Below are 12,491 nucleotides of genomic sequence, written 5' to 3'. Positions count from 1 at the left end.
TATCACGTATGATCTCCTAAGCATCTTCAGCAGTGATCCCTAGCACAGATCCCTGAGTAATTTCTGAGCACTTCTGGCTATTACACAGATTCAACGTCCTCCAAACAAAAGCAAACAAAAGCTTTTTTTAAAAAAATAATTGAGATTTTCAAACTAATAAGTGCCATACAGAGCTTAGCATTGTAATGTATTGTACTCTCAATTTATTCACTTTCATAGAAAAATAAAAGGACCTTAATATCATAGAATAAGAGTATGAATGAAGCACTCCTTCAGCATGATATTTGTGCTGAAGTACAGATTCTAGGTTTGATGATTTGAGACGGAATCTCTAAACCACAGGTGCATTTAGAACCGTGCTGCTCATTAATGGAAGGAAAAGTTAAAGTGGTACCATTACAATAAGAGTTCTGAAACTTCTTACTAAAATAACAAAATACTAGTTTAAAACATGTATTTTACTTTTAGTGTGGTAATTCTGGAGGACTGCTGAACTAGAACAGTGAAATATGTGGCATTCCCTGACACAGAGGCTGGGTGGGATGGGGGGTATGGGTGGTGGCAGGAATACTGGTATCCGTGGTGGTAGAGAATGGGCACTGTTGGAGGGATAGGTTCTCCATCATTGTATAAATGAAATGTAAGCACAATAATTTGTAAGTCTACAAATCTGCCTCATGATGTTTAACTAATAAAAATTAAAAAATAAATGAAATAACTTGGAAAAAATTGTGGCATTCTTTTGTGTGTTCCTGAAGTTCATTATACGAAACGTAGTTGTCAATTACACTATCATACCTTCCAATGTCCATTAGGAGCTCTTATGTTGAGTGTGAAAATAATATGCTATAAAATGGCTGAGGGGAGTAAACATGAACTGAGTTTAGTTAACTTCATTTCATAAACTTAAAAATCTCAGTGTATTTAAATACCACCTGTCTATGGACAGTTTTCCTCTTTTTTGACCACAATTTTTGAGTTTTCTTTCCCTTCTCTCAGTTTAACTCACCTTGATAACTCGATTCTGTGATGGGTTGAGCAGACACAGAGAAGTGGATTCCAGAGGAGGAGGCTGGTGGTTGGTTATTTGGGGACTGGACCTCCTTCAGAACAATAACCATTTCTCTAGATGAGTTGCTGTAAGCTTGGGGGGCAGAGCCATTTTTTCCTGTGTATGACATGGAATCATAGGACTGCAGGCCAGAAAGTAGAGTTCCCAGAATGCATTGATTATTGTCATACACCTGTCAGTGTAGGGAAGTGACAGGCTTTGACTCTGATGAGGAACCTGAGATGGTGTTTTCTCAACAAGACTTGTAGAAAGTGATGGGTACACAGACACCGTATTATAGGTATCCAGGGTTCTCTCATAGCGAACTGCCTTAGAAATGGAAGAGACAGCGGTGTCTTGGTCAAGGACAGTTACAGAAAAGTCTCTCATGGAAGACTTCACTTCAGCACTTCCTGCAACATTCCATTCCAAAACAGTCCGGTCGGAAGCAGCTGAGTTGGATATATGACTCTGGTGAAACACTCCAGGTAGCATTGTTGTGCTGAAATGTTGGTAAAGATAGGCACTACCCATCAGTGGTTGAAAAGAGGTGCCAGAGGCTGAGGGCAGGAGCCAAGCAGAACTACCAGCTGGAGCAGATACTCTGGAGTAGTTGCAGAACCTTCCTGTTAGGGAAGCTGCATCGTTCACCATGGGAAGGGAAAGCTGCAGAGTATGTGAAGTTCCCAATACAGATGGATTTTGAAAATTTTCTGTAAGGAACAAGAGGGTGATGAAAAAAAATATGTGAGACTAATAATCTCCTTCAACGCTGAGAGGAACAATATGAACTTAAAATTTAAGCCATTGAGATGCTTCTAGTACCAACAGTCAACTGAGTTTCCAAAATTCCAACAATTTGGAGTGATTCAAATTCTGGAACATTTTTGCTCTTTGTGTATTTGGTATCGTGCTCCCAAATGAACACAGAACTGTAGAGCAACAGATGATCTTGTCTGTACCTGGATTTCTTGATTACATATAGTTTCTCCTTACCCTAGCAATGCCTGTAGCTTGCTCTCCTATTGATTCATATGTTATTTCCTATAAGGGAAGCTTTTCCAAACTAGGAAGTCTAAGAGAATGGGTAACATTCTCTGGACAGGAAGAAACCTGAGGGCCAGAAATGACAAAGAGACTTCATGTTTTCCAATAATTTTTATTGGGCACGGTAAGGAGTATAGTTTGGACCAATAACTGACAGTGATCTTGGGCTCTTCCTGGCTCTGCACTCTGAGTGACCCCTTGTAACATTCAGAAGAGTGTATGCAGTGACAGAGATCCAACCAGATTGGCTGTGTACAAGGCAATTGCCTTATCTCCTCCAGTACTCTCTCTCTGTCCCTTATGAAATTTTAAGTTACGGAACCTAAGCATGTGGACTTTTTCCAGGACTCTGCATGATCACTACAATGCAGAAATGGTTAGGAAGATACCTTACATTAATATAGGCATTTGGGGTCTTTACAAATATTACCATTGTAATCATCAGGTTTCCATTGGACTTGTGCAATGAATATGTGCTAGTACGGTTGACTAATGACTGAATCTTGTTGAAACATTGAAGGTTACCCTGATTTTTGATCCACTTCAAAAATGACTACTTGAGTTTTTCCCAAGAAATGTTTTTGGAAGGAAAACTTTATTTAAATTGTGTCTTAAGTTGTTTATAAACTAATAACTCTAAGAATAATAAGGCATACACAAATTTAATTTTTCCACTTCATGTGTTTTCATAGGAGGAAGTATAATGAAAACATCATGAAAAATATCTATAACAGAACTGAAAAAGAAGTATATAGATATCAGTGAAATCTGGGCTATGTAGCAAGCTGTATAGTACAGTATGTTATTGAGAGCAGACCCAAGAGTAAACCCTTAATAATTGTGGATGTGGTCTCAAACAAAACCAAATAAAACAGTCCAATAAGTTTAATAAAAATTTGTTCCACACAGTTTCTGCGAAGCAAATATCACACTGAAACAAAAGCAGACAGAGATATCACAAAGAAAGAGAATTACAGACCGAAATCTCTGATGAACACAGATGCAAAGATCCTCAACAAACTACTAGCAAATAGAATCCAACTACTCATCAAAAAGATCATACACCATGACCAAGTAGGATTCATCCCAGGGATGCAAGGATGGTTCAACATTCGGAAATCAATCAACATAATCCATCATATCAACAAAAGAAAAGATAAAAAGCATATGATTATATCAATAGATGCAGAGAAAGCATTTGACAAGATCCAGCACCCCTTTATGATGAAAACCCTAGCCAAAATGGGTATAGAGGGTACCTTCCTCAACAAAATTAAAGCCATCTACCACAAGCCTACAGCAAGCATCATCCTCAATGAGGAAAAACTGAGAGCCTTCCCTCTAAGATCAGGGATGAGACAAGGATGCCCACTATCTCTACTGCTGTTCAATATAGTACTGGAAGTCCTTGCAATAGCGATTAGGCAAGAAAAAGATATTAACGGCATTCAGGTAGGAAAGGAAGAAATCAAGCTCTCACTATTCGCAGATGATATGATACTCTACATAGAGAACCCAATAACCTCCACCAAAAAACTCCTAGAAACAATAGACTCGTATAGTAAAGTTGCAGGCTATAAAATAAATACCCAAAAGTCCATGGCTTTCCTATACACATACAGCGAGGAGAAGAAAGCAACATGAAAAAACAACCCCGTTCCCAATTGTGTCCCAGAAAATCAAGTACCTAGGAATAAGCTTAACTAAGGAAGTAAAGGACCTGTACAAAGAAAACTACAAAACGCTACTTCAGGAAAAAAAGAGGACATGAGGAAATGGAAAGATATCCCCTGCTCATGGGTCGGGAGACTTAACATTGTCAAAATGGCAATACTATCGAAAGCAATGTATAAATTCAATGAAATCCCTATGAGCATACCCATTACATTCTTCCAAGAAATGGAGTAAACACTCCTGAAATTTATATGGAACAATAAGCCCCCACGAAAAGCTAAAGCAATTCTTGGGAAAAAGAAAATGGGGAAAATCAACCTCCCTAACTTCAAACTGTATTACAAAGCGGTAATAATTAAAACAGCATGGTACTGGAACAAAGGCAGAACTGCAGACCAATGGAACAGGGTGGAATAAACTGTCATCTCCCCTCAATCATATGATCACCTAATCTTTGATAAAGTTGCAAGTAATGTGAAGTGGAGTAAGAAAAGCCTCTTTAAAACATTGTGCTGGCATCATTGGACGGCTACATGCAAAAAAAATGGGCTCAGAACTTTCCCTAACACCATGTACAAAAGTAAGATCAAAATGGATTAAAGACCTCAACATCAGACCAGAAACCATAAGGTATATTGAAGACAAAGTTGGCAAAACCCTCCATGACATTGAAGCTAATGTCATTTTCAAAGATGCCACGCCACTGGCCGAGCAAGTGAAAACAGAGATAGATAAATGGGACTATCTTAAACCAAGAAGCTTCTGCACCTCCAAAGAAACAGTGGCCAAAATACAAAGACAGTCTACAGAATGGGAAAGGATATTCGCCGAATACACATCTGACAAGGGGTTGATATCCAGGATATGCAAAATACTGATAAAATTCCACAAGAAGAAAACATCCAACTCCATCCAAAAATGGGACAATGAAATGAACAGAAACTTTCTCAAAGAAGAAATCCGAATGGCAAAAAAGCACATGAGAAAATGCTCTACATCATTAATCATCAGGGAGATTCAGATCAAATCCACAATGAGATACCATCTCACACCTCAGAGCATGGCCCACATTCAAAAGAACAAAAGCAACCGATGCTGGCGTGGATGTGGCGAGAAAGGGACACTCCTTCACTCTTGGTGGGAATGTCGACAGGTTCAGCCCTTCTGGAAAACAGTATGGACGATTCTCAAAAAATTAGAATTTGAGCTCCCATTTGATCCTGCAATACCACTCCTGGAATATATCCCAGAGAGGCAAAAAATGTATAGTCGAAGTGACATCTGCACTTGTTTGTTCATTGCAGCACTCTTTACAATAACCAGAAACTGGAAGAAACCTGAATGCCCAAGAACAGATGACTGGTTAAAGAAACTTTGGTACATCTAGACAATGGAGTACTATGTAGCTGTTAGAAAAGATGAAGTCATGAAATTTACATACAAGTGGTACAACATGGAAAGTTCCATGCTAAGCGAAATGAGTCAGAAAGAGAGGGATAGACATAGAAAGATTGCATTCATCTGGGGGATATAAAGTAACAAAGTATGAGATTAATACCCAAGAATAGCTGAGATCAGCACCAGGAGGATTACTCCATAACTTAGAGGCCAGCCGGGTATTCTAGGGGAAAGGGCAGTTCAGATAGAGAAGGGAGCACCAAATAAAGGGTGTTAAGTGGATCCTTCCAGGAGGGGAGATGCATGTCGAAAGTAGACTATGGACTGAACATTTTTGCCACTCAATGCGTCTTTTGCAGACCACAACACCCAAAATGAGAGAGATAACACCGGGGATTGCCTTGCCATAGAAGCAGGTGGACATGGGGTAATGGGTGTGGGGGGGATATTATCCATGGTGGTGGAAAATGGGCACTGGTGGAGGGATGAGTATCTGATCATTGTATAATCGAAACCCAAGCACAAAAAATAGTAAATCTACAACTGTACCTCATCGTGTTTCACTAATAAAAAAAAAGTAAAAAAAAATTGCTACACATATACAATATGAAGAGAGTAGTCTGTTTTAGAAAGAACTGCTAGCCAAGAAATGGAATAGAAGGTGATTTTTGATAGCACACTTTACCAGTGCATTAAACAGAAACTATTTACCAGTAACTACATAAAAAAAGAAAATAGCAATAAACTTGATTGTATTTCATAGGTAAGAAATGTTTCAAATGAGTAAAATAGAGAAACTTCGTAATTACAAAAAATTATTCTCATCAATACCTCTGAATATTAAACAGCAAACAACACATGTTAAACCTAGCATATGATTTCAGTTTATCACACAAACAGAAAAGACCATATAAAAATGATCACAAAATATTGCAAATTTCTTTCAAACCTAGTGTAGAATTATCTTGATTAACCTGGAAAACGTTCTTCTCAATGTTTAATAAATGAGCACCAAAATCTCATTAAATATTTTTAATGTAGGAACAATCAAAATTAAGAAATATGACAAAAATGTGTAATTCGACATGTGAGACTTGATTTTCCTATTTCCTCTTAGGATCTAAAAATAGAAGTTGACTATTATCAAACTACACTCATGTTAGGAAGAAAAAATCACATGAAATAATATTTGTTATGATGACAAGCAGCTTTAACCTGGAACCTACTTACCACACAAATGAATCAAATCTCCTGAATCAAGTTAGAAGATACCATTTTTTTTTAATTTCAACAGGCAACGCGTACATGTACTTAAAAACTAGAACGTCATAAAGACATTGAAGATTCTATTTCTTCCACCCACCTAGATAGCCACTATTAGCTATTAATGGGATGCATCATTTCTGAAGCATGTTCATATTCCAAATTGTCATGTACCAAGTACTGTGTTCTAAAAGTTAATAAGGAAAAAAGTCACCAAGGATGGCTTTCTGATATACTGGTTTTCCTACTGGTACCCTACTCAAGGAATTGTATACTTTCTAGTCCTGGAATTTATTGAAGTAAATTGCTTTGACTTGCTCTCAGTGTATTTACCTCAGCATATTTAACATATATTCTTTCTTTATTGATTTTAAATCCTCGGTTTTCTTCAACATTCAATCCTGACGCTTTCCCCTTCCTGGATAATTGCCGTCCATATTCTTTCATTCTTTCTTTCCTCTTTTATTCTCCCTCATATCGTCTTGGTTTCGATTGGTCAATGTTTGATGAAAGTGATCCCAAACTTTCTTACCTTTGAGGGCTTGCCTCCCTACCGCTCAGCACTTCACACCTTCCCCATGCCCCTAATTTTCTTATTACCTGGTTTAAATAGAAAACTCAAAGGTAAATGATTATTACTGTGTAATAATAATAATAGCATTATTATTATTATATTATTATATTATAATAATATATATATTATATATTAATATATATATGTGTAATAATATATATATGTGTAATAATATATATATGTGTAATAATAGCACTATATTTAAAATACTGAAGTGTAAATACAAGAGGAGAGACCATTACAGAGAAACCATGCGGGTATATATTAACAGGTTTCCACAGCATCTACATTTTCTGTTTCTGTAAAAATACTGTCTCTGATTTACTTTTGTCAACGGATATTTTATAAAATACACGATTAAAAGGAAAAAGAAACACAGAGAATCAACATATATATGTATGTTTGTATTTGAGCTCGTAAATACGTCTAAAATATAAAGTAATCAATGAGGAAAAACAGTTTGTATGTGAGAGAAAGAAAGCCAATGTCTAAAATCACACAGAAAATATCAAAGTCAAGCTAAAATGGTAAGGGAAGGGAAGGGAAAGGCCCTCCCATTGATCGTCGATTTTCTCGAGCAGGCCCAGTAACGTCTCCATTGGAGACTTTGTTGTTACTGTGTTTGGCATATGGAATATGCTTCAGTAGCTTGCCGGGCTCTCCGAGAGGGGCGGAGGAATCGAACTTGGGTCCGCCATGTTGGCGCTTGTAAGGCGAACGCCCTACCGGTGGGCTATCTCTCCAGCCCTTTAAAATTCTACTTGAACACTTTCTTTCATTACTACGTGCTGGTTTCACTAGACTTCTTTTAAGTTTAGGGATGATAAATCTAATGAAAAGCTTTGAAAAGTATTATTCCTTATCTGACATGGTCAGAGAAGAGGAAATACCGATGAAAGGTAGACGAGAAGAGGAGACGGTACGAGAGTACGTCTGAATACTGAAGCGGCTAAAGACCACAAGTGTCCAGTACAGATGACTGGTCAATGTTGATTGGTCATAGGTCACTGGTCACTTGCCAGGATGATTCAAATTTATTTACAAACAACCGCATGGGAACCCCAACATTCGACAAATTGGTGGTTGGTTTGGTGGGAGAATGATGTCATAAAAAAGGCAGTTACAGGTAGAGCCTAGCCAATCAGGAGGTCAGATTCCCAGGAAGAAGACCGGATTGGATAGAGAGAGGGGTAAAATGAAGCAGGCTAGGGAGATGACATCCTGCAAGACAGTTATAACAGTTTCAACTTCCTCAGACTATTGTGTTAGAAAACTACTCCCATTATACACAAGAGCTCACATATTTCATTAATAAATCAAGAAAATTACTAAATAATCATTTTATTGCACTGTTAAAGAAACAACATTCGGTATTACTAGTATATTTTATATAACGTTTACAGCACAGAGGGTACGGCATTTGCCTTGCAGAAGGCCAACCCTGATTCCGATTCCTGTGCTGGGCAAGCTACCCAGAATATCTCGCCCTCATAGCAAAAACCTGGCAAGCTACCCATGACGTATTCAATAGACCAAAACCAGTAACAACAAGTCTCACAATGTGTTGTAAGATGTTACTGGTGCCCGCTCGAACAAATGGATGAACCACGGGAGGATAGTGCTACAGTGCTGTGATTGAAAAAAAAAGGTGGTTTCTTTCAATATGACAACACTTACTATGATAAGTTGTAGATGAATTGAGATGTGTTAAAATGTAAAAATAATGAGAAGTAATTGTAAATGCACAGGTATCTCTATTTTACAAAACAAACAGTTGTTCTCAGTTTAAAACTGTAGAAGATAAAGAAAAACATATGCTCATTTCTGTGAAAATCTTACAATCTGAAAGAAAAGATAAAAAGTAAATTAAGTAATCAAAAAACAAGCAAAACATACAACTAATGTCAATTAGTATGATAGGCAAAAGATGAATGTTTTCAATAAATTAGTGCTGTGAAATAAATCAGTATTTAGCTATTAAACTTGTATAGAAAAAATAAGCATACATTATGATCATATAATCTATATTGAAAGAAGTGTAAATTCCTCGTAAACACAAGAGCAATTTTCAAGCTCACTTATAGACAAAGAACACAAATTAAAATGACAAATTAAAATGTGTCCCCAAATTACAAACATTTAAAAATCAGATCACATCTTTTCCTAGCAAAGATGATAAAAATAGACCTTTTCAAGTTATTTTATTGAGAACTAAATCTGTATAATAGTATGGCAATATATACTTAGTTTTAACCAGTTTAATATTCTTTAAGTAAATTAGTTTTTGTGTGCGTATATGGAAATTCAGGGATCAAACAATAACCTCAAAAATGTGAGGCAAATATTTTACCACTGAGATATATTTTCAACCACAGTTAGATATTTTGGTTTTATTTCTATTGTGCGAGGAATAGAACCCAAAATTTCATACTTGCAAGCCAAGTGCTCTAGCCCTGAGCTACATACACAGTCATAAGTAAGTAAGCTTTATTTTTTCTTTTTGGTTCACACCTGGCTATGCACAGGGGTTACTCCTGGCTCTGCACTCAGGAATTGCCCCTTGTGTTGCTCAGGCGAACATATGGTATGCTGGGAATTGAACCCAGGTCGGCCAATTGCAAGGTAAACGTCCTACCAGCTGTGCTATCGCTCAAGTCCTAGTAAGTTAGCTTTTTATATCAGATCTTAAGTAAACAATCAGAAAAGTTGACAAATAGATATAAATGTTCACAACAACATCATCTTAGCAGTAAAACATTACAATTATAAAAAACTCAATAAAATGTTATAATAACTGAAATTTATTTTTTAAAGATTATATTTGTATATATACTAATATAAATACATAATTGAAAGACTCCAAAGAAATGTACCTTCATTTTACATGGATGTTTATTGTGGTTCTTTTTTCTTTTTAATATAGTTATTCCATGAACAATACAAATTTGGACTTCTATATGATTTTTTGTCAATAATTATATTTCGAAACTTTTTTGGAGATTGCTATTGATGTGAAATAATTAAAGATGATCAATATATCCTAGAAATATCAAAAAATCTAAGAAAAAGTATTCCATGCATGTATAAAATATATGCAGATAATTTATTTGATTGGCTCCAAGACTTAGTAGAGGGGTTAAAGCACTTACCATGCACACAGTCAACCGAAACTAATGGCTGGCACCACCAGGAATGACCCTTGAGCACAGAGTCAGAAGTCCCAAGCACCACATACTATGGCCCAAATACTCCACAAAAACAGAAATACAATTTATCACTTATTACTATAAAATACAAATTCATTATAAAGTACATTATAAAATCCATTATAATTTTTTCAAATGTATCAAAATTTACAGATTTACGGGCCACACATAGCACTACTTGCAGACAATGTGAGTAAATATTATTAAAAAAGCATCTACTTGGTCAACAGCAGACTATCTATTAAATTTGGGGCTTTCAAAAATTATATAGGAATTAGCACCCTTTAACCTCTATGCTACTCAAGAATCAGTTATATGTTTTTCTTTTCTTCCTTTTTTGTGGGGAAGGGAGCGCACCCATATGTGCTCCGGGCTCACTTCTGACTTTCTATCCAGAGATTCCTTCTGGCAGCCTCAGGGTTCTGGGGATTGAACTCAGATTAGCTGCATACAAAGTAAACACACTCTACATACTGCACTACTCTTTGGCCCATATGTATCTTTTTTAAATAACATTTTAATAAAAACATTTTTAATAATTTTTTTAAAAAACATTTTTAATAAAACATTTCATTAAAAGTATAATGTTGAAAAATACTGTTTTAATCATTAAAGTAAATATAAAATTGGAATAATACTTGGTAAAGCATAGGAACACAGCAGAAATTGATGGTATATATCTTATTTGTAAATTTGTAACTGTAACATATTGTCCTTTTCCATTTCAAGGTGAGATGTATCCATAGAGTAGATTGGTTCACTCACAATACTATATTCTCTCCTGGATACTTTTTAAAACTACTTTCTAATTTGCCTGTTTCTAAACTTTTTGAGTACTAAAGTCCTCTTTACTATTGTTAGATCTTTCTCTGGTTTTATTTTTACTTTATGTTCTAATCTTAATGGTACCACCATCTACTCAGTCAATGAAGCTAAACCCTAAGGTCTCTTCCACTTTCTCCTGCACAAGTTTCTGCTTTCTGACAAATGGGAGGACCTCGAATGCTGACATCAATCTAATACCCAGGGCCGCAGGAGATAGTGTAGTGCTTATGGTATTTTCTTACATGCACTCAATTTGACTCCCAGCACCACCTGATTGCCAGAGTATGAAAGGCTGTATAGCATCGGAGGACCCCAAGCACCATGGCTACGTTTACTGAGAATTGCCTGTGGGTCCCCCACACCTCCTGAGCATTGCTTTAGAGACTCTCCCAGCAACCAAAAAATATGCAGTGCCCCAGAAACATGTACTTGTCTTAAATAGGGACCCGCACTTGAGTGAGGTTCACAAGGAAATATTGCATGAAAACATAAATCAAAGAAGCAGGGGGAAAGGGTATATCATGTGAGAAGAGATCATATATTTGGTGAAATGTGTTAAGATTCAGATGCCTTAGTCTTCCCACCAGGGATATTCCTTCAAAAATGCCCCCATTATACTGGAAGGGAACATTATATGACTGAAACTCAATTATGAGCAACTTTGTAACTGTGTATCTCTTGGTGATTCTAATTTTTAAAGTAATTTTTAAATGCACCCATCAAAATTACCTTTATACCACTAAATGGGAAAGATACTTTCTAATACTTATCCTCACCAAAAGCTCAACAGGGTGTGCCACTTGCTAGGAAATGTCCTCCCTTGCATTTTTCTCATCATACTTATTAGTACTTCACTCTTATATTTCTTCCCTCTTCTCATGCCAAATCTTTAGTCTCCCTTGCAAGCTCCCCAAACATTATGTATCCATTCAACACTGAGGCTCTTTTCCACTTCCTAATCTTGATTTCTTGTCCATGAACTGATTCTAAAACATAACATAGCTGCAATTACAATATTCATGCCAAAGATAGTCATTGATGTGTCTTGGGGTTAGCATTCTTCAAGCTATAGGCACACGGGTGAGTAACATTATTTTCCTACAGAGAACACAAAAATAGATATGCTGGGTTTTACACTTCTATCAGTAGTCTGAGGTACAAATTAATTATATATATTTTTAATGTTTTATTGAATATCTGTGAGATAGACCATTGCAAAGCTATTCATAATTTGCTTCCAGTCATACAAGGATCGAACATCCATCCGTCCACTAGTGTATATTTCCCACCACCAATGTTCCTGGTTCCCTAAAACCATCCCCCAACACCCTACCCCCACCCCCAGCCTGTCTCTATGGCAGGATCTTTAATTCTTTCTCTCTGTCTCCTTTTTATTTTGTGCATCATGGGTCTCGTACAGGTACTAAGAGGTCATCATGTTTGTTCAAGAAAT

The sequence above is a fragment of the Sorex fumeus genome, unplaced genomic scaffold (genome assembly GCF_029834395.1).
Source record: "Sorex fumeus unplaced genomic scaffold, SorFum_2.1 ptg000032l, whole genome shotgun sequence".
NCBI classification, from domain to species: Eukaryota; Metazoa; Chordata; class Mammalia; order Eulipotyphla; family Soricidae; genus Sorex; species Sorex fumeus.
The sequence above is the reverse complement of the archived record's forward strand: the minus strand, read 5'-3'. Positions refer to the sequence as shown.